The sequence below is a fragment of the Harpia harpyja genome, chromosome 23 (genome assembly GCF_026419915.1).
Source record: "Harpia harpyja isolate bHarHar1 chromosome 23, bHarHar1 primary haplotype, whole genome shotgun sequence".
Taxonomy (NCBI): domain Eukaryota; kingdom Metazoa; phylum Chordata; class Aves; order Accipitriformes; family Accipitridae; genus Harpia; species Harpia harpyja.
This window is the reverse complement of record NC_068962.1, coordinates 15092662-15103921: the sequence shown is the minus strand read 5'-3', so window position 1 is coordinate 15103921 and position 11260 is coordinate 15092662. Positions and strand designations below refer to the sequence as shown.

The 11260-nt window shown below is 39.6% G+C and overlaps 1 long non-coding RNA gene across 1 annotated transcript; it reads right to left on the bottom strand.

Moving 5' to 3' along the window:
* Window positions 1-1011: 1011 nt before the first annotated feature.
* On the bottom strand, window positions 1012-2588 carry LOC128135670 (uncharacterized). Its single transcript, XR_008233198.1, has 2 exons — window positions 2077-2588; window positions 1012-1587 (listed from the first exon to the last, which is right to left on the bottom strand). It is a non-coding gene; the product is annotated as an uncharacterized LOC128135670 (long non-coding RNA).
* Window positions 2589-11260: the final 8672 nt, after the last annotated feature.

The window sequence follows — 11260 nt, the reverse complement described above, 5'->3', positions numbered from 1 at the left end:
TGGGCCTTGTACCCTGACTGCTCACAGTAAGCACACACAGCTTACTCTGGTCCCATTCTGGATGAACCAAGTCCCTGAAAATCAAAACCTTTGAAATTTCTGGATTACAATTATTGTTTAAATATATGTATAAATTGTGTTGTGCTGTTACGGCAAAAAGACCTCTCATGTGCCTTGTGGGTTCTTTGGATAACTGAACCAAGGTTTTTCAGCAGCATGTCCTGAGGAGGAAAATCTGCCTTAGACAAAGGGATCCATCATAAGACAGTGAATTTAATCATTGTGACTTCTCTTCCACTATGTTGTGGCTATTTGCTTCTTTTGCTCCTTATCCATAATTATATGTCTGTTGGTTTGCCCCTGTCTCCCAGTACTGCTCCAGTATACTGGCTTCCATATCTACACAGACCTGCCCCAGGGCAGCACTTACTTAAGCACATGCATAACCTTCAGCATGTGAACTGCCTCAGGAGACTTTAGCTTGTGCTTAACTCTAATGAGTTTTTCTGATCAGGGTGTTTAAATATTGAAATGCTGGCAAATATTCAGATAGGAGCATCAGGTAATTTCCTTGAGGCTCCCTCCGCCTCAGTACGAGTTTTGCAGGGTAGTTATTTTCAGGTGCTGTCTGTGTGTAAAGCTGAAAAGCGCCAATGATTTTCCCATGCTAAATCATCTTCCTGGTTAGTGTGCTCCTTTGCTGTTTCAGGTTTCTGTGATGACTAAAATCATAGAGAAATCTTCAGCTACTCTGAGGTCAAAAAGATCTCCATTGGAATCTCTAACATTTAACATGCCCTGTTGATGCTGCTCTTCTCTACAGAAACTTTAAAAGGTTTGCATAGTAAATGCATGATTTACATGCAGTCCATAACTCACCGGTTTCAAAGGATCTGCTTTTCTGTCCAAGAGCTGCATAAATACATCATGTTTTTCCTTTTTTATGGGATTACTTTAGAACAAACACATTGTGTTATGATCGGTAATTAAATCAATAAATCTCTGAAACAATTCACAGCTTTCTGATTTATTTGAATGGTCAGTGCAACATCTTGTGTTCACATTGTGCTCTTTGAAAATTATATATGGCTATGTTGACAAGTTAATTTTTTCCATGCCATCTCTTTCTCACTTCCTAATGAGACTGAAGACTGCATATAGCTCAACTATTTTTCATAATGTACTTTCTGGAGTACTTAGCACTTATGTTTTATATCAACTTTTATTTCCAGTAATGAATTAGCACTTCAGCCCAGAAACCTCTCTGACAAGAGCCTAAATGTACACGTATTTTCCCAAGTTTCGCAAATAACACATGTAAATACGCACACAATATACATGTGCATTCATCAAGGAGAGGAAGGAGGGTGTATCAAAACATTTGGATCTTCAGTTCAGACAAGCATGCAGAAGTTTGGATGTTTGTTCAAAGTCTATCCAAATGTATCTGAATCTTTTGGCTCTGGAAATCAGTCGGAAATCTTGCAAGGTCAAACTTTCTCATGAGGTTACCTCTAATACCTCTTCAGCTTCAGTCAGGCCAGTAAAAATACCGCAGAATACTCTCTTGTCCACTTTTTCTCCCAGCTGAAAATGGAAAAGATGAGGAATGTGAAAATTAAACAATTAATCAAATTTTTTCTAACCCTCAGGAAAAGGCTTGGTTCAGTTCAAGTTTTTTTTGCAAGGTTTCAGGTTTGCTCTTGTTTTATGCAAACTTGTTCACGGAGCCCAAGTCCATATGTGAATCGCACTCATTCTCGTGGTCAGAACTGCTCCTGTTAACTTTAAAGGGCTTAATAACAGGACCGTAGTCTTTCAATCTCAGAGTACAGTGTTTACTAGGGGTTTCTATCCTTACATGCAACCACATTCCCACTTTATTCCCACTTCCTGCTATTATGGGGTACTTTCTTCAACAACTCTCCTGACAAGTAAAGAAAACACTGCTCTATAAATCTATTTTAACTGCGCAGAGGCTTACTCAAGCCTGTACATCGCACAAATTATACTGGGCTAATTTGGGATTTAATGGGATGCAGAGGTATTGTGCAGGAATTTTGTGTATCAACGTACCATGCATGGCTTTTCCCCAGTGATGATTCCCTGAAACATTATCTTCTGCTGAGAAGGAATTCCAGGAACACTTTTGCCCTGAGCCTGCAAAGATCTTCTTCAGAATAGGTGACCTCCTCAAGTTCTTTTCATTTCCTAAAGCCTAGGTCTCATGCAGATTAGGAAGAGGTTTAGATTATTTATCAAACAACACTTCTTAAAATCACTGTGAACTGTTACCTCAAACTTGCATGTAAACAAACCACTCTGTTTGTAATAAACAAAATGAAATAAAATAAAATATGTATTAACATGCAAATATCATTCACTGCTTATATCTGAGGAAGGTTTTGAATAGCTGCTGATTGTCACAGAATAAGTGGTAGCACCAAATGGAAAGATTCCAGATGGAAATTCCTCTTTCTCCTTCATTCTCCTTTGTGCTGGTAAGTCAAATGTCAAGGAAATTATTCCAAAATTAAGTTTTTGCCAAAATGCTCTGTAACCAAAATAGAATAAACACACTCTTTTTGACCACTTCACAAGAAAGGAAATTAGAGCCATGAAACTGCACAAATTATATTATTGGATTGTTTGTTTTTCTCTGTAAAGAAGTTCATGATACAATAGATGAAAGGTCTGAAATAATTAAGGAAAAAATAATACAGTTGCAAGTACAGATTTGTATTTTCTCTTTGCTTCAACAAATGTGAGAATGCCAAGTTTTCATTTCTGAAGGTGTCCATGTAGCAATATGCAAAACATAACTAGTTTTTCTTTTAGATTTTAATGACATCTCTGTTTATTTTCCCACTTAGACTGAAAGGGAATTATAAAGGGTTGTATGTTTGCCAGTCATCTTGCTTTGTTCTGAACACCACTGTTAATTTTGTCTGGAGTTGGATGATTCAGTTATTTGTAGTCCTCCATACATCTCATAGACAAACATACACACACTGTAACAAAGAGAGAAATGAAAAGGACTTATCCCAACTAGAAGCCTTCACTTTTCCAAGAGGTCAATGAAACAGAAGGTGTTTTGGACACTCACGATGCAATTAAAATGACTCATTGTACTGAAGTCATTGGCTGGCATGAGGCAAGTAACTTTACTGGGATTAGTCCCAGTTGCATTTCATTTCAGCTCCTGAATTTCAGCTGCACTGAATTATTCCTGGTTAGACAAGGGAATAATGTTATGGAAAAAAATGGAGGGATAATGTTATTTCAGCAGTCTAGAGAGATGTCCATCATTTGTTTTAAAAGTTACATAGATACGTTTATTTGACATTTTCAAAGGCTTGAGTTTATTTCTTAATGGTGTGCTTACTTGTCTTCAGCATTCTTCCTCTGTTCCCAAATTACCATTAAATGGCAATATTCAGTGAGACTTCAATTTAAGTCAGAAAGACCAATGAGAACTCATAACACACTAAAACGTGTGCTTCCCATGCAAACCAATTCAAGCTTACTCCTTAGTGTTCCAGGTTTAATCGGGTGGATTTCAGATATTTTGGACTATGTTTATGCTAGTAAAAAGGTTACAGTCAGGACATCAGTGTGAACATTTTCCCAGGATCATCTGTTAAATGTAATTGTTAGAATACTTCCCAGTTTTGACATAAGACAATTAATACTCTCCCAGTATGATAATGATACAGAGGTTAGCGCAGGGCAGAGACTTTTCCCAGGAGGAGCATCGACAAGGTTGTCCTGTTCTGAGGAGGAAACACATCTAGCAATCACAAGGTCTGCCATGGCACTTGTCCCCGAGATTGAGATCTGTCCCATTTTCTCTACTGTGGGAATCAACTGTCCGTATGCAGGGCAGGGAGTCAATGTGCCAGCTGGGGATGCAGTGGTCAATGCAGCCAAAGATGGAAATTGAGTGAGTTGCCATAAAGAGAGCCAGAGCTTGAACAACTGTGTTCTTCACCAAGAAAGACCAAGATATATCTGAATTGGACGTGTTTGGAAGAGTAGTGACAGGTCCTTTACATGTCATTTGTTTGACAAATGAGCTATGTATCTTTCCTCATGCACAAGAAAACAAAAACAGTCATAGCAGATGAATCTTGAACTGATGGAAATAGGATTTCTTGCATATGAAAAATAAATCTGATAGTAGTTTTATACTTAGAACTAAATGGCATCTGCACAGATGAGAATGCAATTACATGAGAGAGCAAGTAAGAAGCAGAATTCCTCATGAGGTTTTTTTTTAATCCTGAAGACTGGCATAACCTCTCTGTTATGTTGTGTTAAGCAGTTAAAAAATTCTTCTTCCAGTAGTTTGCACATTCCTTGGCCACAACAAAATAATTCTTTTTCTCTCTTTCTTATTTTTCTTTAAGAAAATTTAAGCATTATAAGTGGTGCCAGATTTGCAGCACTGGAAAAGGAAGACCTCAGCTTTATGGCAGGTAAGCCAGTGAGTGGCAAGAATGCAAATATATTCATGATGCGCTTCTGCTTTTTAGCTTTACAAGGAAAAATTGTCTCTGTGACATTCTGTTTTTCACACTTTCTTTGTTAAGAGCTCCTACTATGCTCTAAATGCATCTTTCTGTGTGTATGAGTGTGTGACAGAGTAGATGATGGAAACATTTATGCACCCTTTTCATGGGGTTTCCTTTTATTTCATCAGTCAGAATGAGTGCTTGCTGTCCCAATGAGGGAACAGCAGAGGAGTTGTCTCCCCAAATCAATGGCGCTCTCAGTATCTGGTGCTCAGGAGGTTGCACCAAAACCAAAAGATCACAGGTAGAGAAGCCATGGGAACCCAACATTGGTTCCCAGGTGAGGTTGCAGGCAGGCTTTCTGGCACCAGAAGATATCCTGTCTTTTCTTCCCTGGAACTTCCCTTCCTCACTCCTAGAAACCTGCACCACAAAGGTGGGAGGCAATTCTATGACCCATGACAGTCTTGGCATCCATCAGCTACTAAGGGTTTAAACGATGGCCAAGATGGATCAACTACCAGCACTTACGTTCATCTATCCTCAAACCAGGTGCACAGAAGGACAGGCATCCTGAGGTCACAGAAGAAAGGGTTGGAGCTGGAGAGAAAGGACAAGACAGCAGAGTTGACACTCTTGTCTCTGCACCTGCAGTACAGCATGCATGGCAACCTGGATCTTACAGTGGGAACCATACCGAATTGCATCAGGAACACTGAAATTTCTGTGATGGGAACAAAATACACAAATTTAGGAACTGGACTAAAACCAGTTACATATTTCACTGGGTAAGGTAATGTCAATGATAAATTACCAGATTTGGTAACTAGATTTTACAAAAGTATGAATCTTCTATGTGTCCAGAAGAGAAGATTTAAAGTGAAATGGGATACGGTGTGGTAGGAAAGAATTCCAAATGGCTGCCACTAGTAAAAACACACTTTGAATCTGTTGTCTGAGCAGAAACATGCAGTTTTCCAGGGTATAAATAGAGTTGGTGAAGTTCTCTGTCAACAAAAGGGCAAAAATGTTTTAAGGTAAGTTAATAGAAAGGCCATAGTTCAGTGCCAATCATTTCAAATCAGCCTCTTCTGACTGCATATCAAATGCATGCAGACTGCTCTGGTTTCAAGCTTATTGGTTTGGGATTTTCCAGTGCTCTGTGCTGCTTGATCAGGAACACATGAGACCATAGAAGTGTCAAAGGATACCATTGGCAATATCCCAGTAGCAAATCTTTCCTCTTTTCTTGCACGGTCCATTTAATTGAACACTCATATCAGTGGCAGATTCATTGCAAAACACATTTTTCATTTTTATGCCCTTTTTATGAAAACTGTAAAGTTATATGCTTAAAAGACTTTGGCTAAAAAATTATGTGAAAATGGATAACATTTACTTTTCCTAAGCTTGGGGTGGAGTAAGCGGTTCACATTGTGAATATCCCTGTATACGATGCATTTTTATTAACACTTCTATTTACAAGCTATTACCAGATGTCTGATTTGAAAAGCATTTTTGAAAGATTAAATTCAAAATACCTGCTATCCTTATGCATCTGAGGGGGTCCAACTATTCATACAAGTTACATTTGGGAATACTGAAAAAAGGCTGGTCGATGTGTTGTTTTTCCTTATTTTTACCTTTTTATGCCAGCCTGAGGGTATCTTAAGTACATTACAAAAGCTTTCTGCCCACCAGTGGGCGTTCAGAATACTGGCACTATCTGAAGTGGCCCAAGCTGACAAAAAAATCAGGGCCAAACCTGAGTCCCCATTTTTTATGGAAGGAAAATTCCCATTGACGTCAATGGGAGCTTTGCCTGACTACAAAATAAAGAAATTGGCCCCAAATGATATCTCCAAAGGGGGCTTTACTCACGGCACACAGCTGTATCTCATGAGCCAGATCTCCAGGATTCCATTATTCTTCTCCCGCCTGTTAGTGAACTTACTAAGCAAGCCAAAGTAAGAATAATACCTCTGCTCTGGGACGTGAGGTTAAAATGTGTGCCATGCATTCTGCATGTACATGCGCAGCTTACAGTCATGTCATTGTTCTCAGAAGGAAAGTTATAGTAACAGGCCACCATGCTTGCTACAGTAAAACGAATGGAATTCACAACAGGGTCATCAAAGCGATATAGCACCATAAAAGTTAGCAATGAAAGGACCTATGGTTAGATCCAAAAAGACTTAGGCCCCTGAAAAGGGTTTGTTTTGGGTTTTTTTCAATTCAGTTCATTTCATCCAGTGACTTCTTGATATAATATACAGGAACAGTTCTCTGAAAGTAAAGATCAGGAGTGCAGGACTCCCCTCCTTCAGGAAATTGCCCAGATCCCCCTCTTTTTCTGGCCTAGTGAATCTTGGCTGGGTTTTTTTGCATCTACTTTGACAAAATGGACTAAGATCACTTCCCTATGCTTCCCCACAGCCAAGGATTAAGGCACTCTAGCAGGAGATCTGAATCTGCATGTCCTCAAGATGAAGATGGCCTGAGTCCAGATTTCCTACACCTCCAGGCCGAAGGCTCACACTATTAGATTATTATAGAGAGGAGGATGGGGAGGGTGTCTTTATGCTCTAGCTTTATAGTCAAGGTGGCACCCACAGACAAATTCTGTGAGAAATGCCTTTGTCAGTACATTTTGTGTAGGCCCTGCTCTCCAGATGAAGCCTCTCAGTGTGCTTTGGTGAAGAGGTATCTAAATTCTGAACCCCAGGTGAGCTTATGCACAACATCTGTCCAAGGCTACTTAGTTTACTGGGGCAGTCTTCTCTCACATGCTCCGTTTTTGTCCCTCACTATTCCTGACCCATGAACCAGTGCAGAGTGCCAAGTGACTCTTGTCTCAGCAGCCCAACAACAAAATTCACAGAGGGGTCCTTTGTCACCAGTAAAACCATGAAACCTTGGTCCTTCTGTTGCCTCTAGACACTGGCAGATAGGATGGCAAGAAAACCAGGTGAATGAGCCCATGTATATATATACTCTCTGTTTAATAAATTTTGCTCCACAAATGGAAGCGCTAAGCCACCATGCCCTGTGCAGTGACTGTCACATGAGGTCTTCTTTTCCAATACCCCTGACACAGATCCTATAATGCAACATGGGTTCTGGGCTATGCAATCTGCACACCGGTGTTTCAGCGAGCAAAGCACTGAATGCGGGTTATGGAGAATGCAGCCTCATTGAGCAATGGGACTGCTGAGTAATGACATATGTTTTTCTTTCCAATCTTCACTTCTTCTGGCATCACCAGCTAGAATATTGTTAAAATAAAAGTAAGGGTCAAAAGTATGAAAGGAATGGAAAAGCAAGAATTCTTTTCAAAAGTCCTTGAAAATATGTGGGCTTAAATACCAGGATGTGCATCAGAAATAGCTTATTGCCATGAGTCAGAAATCCTGTAAGGAACAGAAACTTAGCAACCCCTATTTATGTTCCTTTACTGTCTGAAGTGGTCAGTGTTGATACTTGCTGGACTGTTCTCAAGTTGTGTGTGATAGAGGTCTGACAGTCCAGCGACATGCTTATTGCATGGTCCATCTGCATGCTAGTCAGCTACCTGGGAGCTACCACTTTGAAGGCCCCTGAGTTTCCTTTTTAGTGATCAAGATATGTCATTATGGATTAAAGCATGGCACTTCATTCATTTCAGCAGTTGAATGGGCTGCTGCCACAGTAATGCCAGCATCTTCCAGGTCAGAGAGTGGGTCATATCAGCACAGTCCAAAGAGGAAACACACATCCCCCACATAAACATGTTCGGCATTACTGTCAGGCCATCCTTGTAGAGAAGTGCAATAAGACTCTCTGGTGTATCAGCCATTCCCCAAAGTTTTATGTAATCAGCAAACTTCGTGAGGGTATGCTCTGCCCCAACATCCAGATCTTTAATGAACACGTTAAACTCTTGTCTTCATAGAGTGAAAAAAACTTGCAGTTTTTCAAAGTGTGACCTGGTTTTCATGACCTATTGATGAGCTCTCAACAAGGGCACAGGTTTCAAATTAGTTCATAGTTAAAATTAGGCATCTGCCAAAGAGAAAAAGCAATTAATATATAGAGTTATGTTTTGAAAATTGATGCAGAAATTTCCCTGACATTGAAGTGAACATCAGAAGTGCTGCCAGCTAATGTGATCAAATTGGTCTCCTAAAGCTGAAGTAACAACATGTGTTTCACCTTCACCAGGCTTCTTTCACAACATGCTTCTTGCAGGAAAAAAAATTCTTCTCAGCCTTCTGGAGTCAGTGAGCCTGTACTACAGCAGGCCTGGGTGACAGCCAGAGAACGATTGTCTTCAGAGGATTATGGGTAATGCCTTGCTAATTAACTATAATGGTAACCTGGTAATGGTTAATAGTGGGTTAGGCATTGCTTTCCCGTCTGTCAGATGTTATCTGTTCAAGGAGAAAAATATTTGTAAGGTGATTTCATTTATGGTTTCAACATATTCTAAATGAACTATCTTTGTTCTCCCACAAATGGTTTTGTGTTGGATAACACAGTTGACAAGGTTTCATAAATCCTTTTCCAAGTTCAGTTTAATTGCAGTTCAATATTCTTTTGTTACTATTAACCCAGGTAAATAAATAGAGTGAACTGGCAATTTTGAACTGTGATCTATGGCATGGTCCCCAAGGTACTGGCACACACGGAATTCTTGCAGATCACAAATCTGCAAGAAACATGTTTGTGTCTTCCAACAAAATGTCATCAAACCTCTGAAGGAATCCATATTTATACTTTGCATGGTGCACTACAGCTTCACATCAGAAGCAGGCAGACTCTAAAGGAGCAGGCAGGAAACAGAGAGAGAGGGAAGATTCCTCCTTTGAATCTTGCTCTTTCCAAATACTAGGATCACAACCTATTTAAACTAATTTATTGTATGTTGAAAGCAATTATCTTTTTGTTTCCCATTCCTTCCCTTTTCCACAGAATTCCTTTGTTATTTATTATAAAATGATCTTCCGTGCTTTTCCTCCACTACCTAATATCCCAGTTCTCTGCTAATACAATGAATATTTCACAATTCACTTTCTCTCTCTGTGGTGAAAACCCCCTTTAATCTCTAACTGGCAAAGACTCACTACAAAATTTAACAGATTTTGGTGAGATCCTCTGTCGAAGAAACTTTAAAAAAACTAAGCTGTTATAGGATAAACAACTGCTTAAAATATACAAAGCAAAGATTGAGGCTAAAAGAGATCACTTTTTATAGGAGCGTATCTCTGTTGTACTATGTTAATCTGTTCCCAAATCTGTTCTGTTTAACAGATTTACATTTACACAGGAACTGGATGAACAAATATGCTTGCAATACTTGCAGATCATATAAAATAAGCCAGAGTAGCCATAACCAAGATAAATGTAAAGAATTGCAGCAGAATTTCAGAATATTCTAGGGCTAAGATAGAAAATGGACTTTGAAGTTTACTATTGACAAGTGTAAAGCAATGCACACAGGAAAAAGCACCTTACGGTTCATTAATTTATTAATACTCACTGTTAAGGAAACCAGTTCTGGAGACATGGTGAATAATTACCTACAGAAATAATGTAATGCTCAGTAGTGATCAAAAAGACATCTAGAACATTAAGAAATATTAGGAAGGTAATTGAGAACAAAATACATCAGTATGATCCATGCAGTACATATGTGTTGAATACAACATGCAGTTCTGGTTCCCAGAGCATATAATAGAAATAGAGAAAATACAGAGAAAAGTATCAGTGGTTAGATTGAAACAGTTTCCATACATGGACAGATAGTACCACACTCTTAATCCTGGACAAGAATGCTGAAGCCTCAGAGGAGAGTATGGTGGGGAGGGTTAGTGGGGTACATTAATCCACTGGCCTAGACAAATGCATAGAAGACATCACTAATAGCTACAATAAACAATGACTGGGGTGAAACCTCTGGCACACGGAGACTTGAATCTGCTGACTACCAGAAGCTGGGGGAGTATAACGAGGAAAGATAATACTTGCCTGGGTCTTGCATTATTCTTTAAGTATGTTGTCTCAAGCATCAGTCCTTGGTGGTACTAAGCTAGATGGTCTGGCCTTAGGTGGTAGTTTATCTGTTCTTAGAATCTCCTTAGGTGAGATTCACTTCATCTCCCTTTGGATAAGGGTTTCTAAAGTGAAGAAACCTACACCTGAAGTTGTCACCAGCAGCTCTCATTATGTAGAGAATCAGGCATTTTTAGGACATGATTCATCCAAACGAGTTTAGACACCTACCTCGGAACAAGATGAATCATACTCCACAAATGTTTGTTTCTCTCCATTGACTACAAAGGGAGCCAAAAGTGATTATTTTTATTGTAGATGTTTATATTTAGTCAGATGAATTTCATCCACTTTATCTTTCTTTTTCTCCACTACTATTGGAATAAAACTGGTTAGGAGTGCAGCAGAGCAGAAACAATTAAGCACTGTAGATGCACGTTCATGACAAGTACCCAAACCACATTCTGAACTATGATTTCCAGGGATTCAGAAGAGAGTCAAATGGGCTCATGTGGCAGTTCAAATCTTGTGGTGGTTTAATCCCAGTAGGCAGCTGAGCACCATGCAGCTGCTCACTCACACCCCCATGGTGGGATGGGTGGGAGAATCAGAAGGGTAAAAGTGAGAAAACTCGTGGGTTGAGATAAAGACAGTTCCCGAGCAATGGCAGCCCCCGCCAACCTCCACCTCCCCAGCTTTTCTTGCTGAGCGTGATG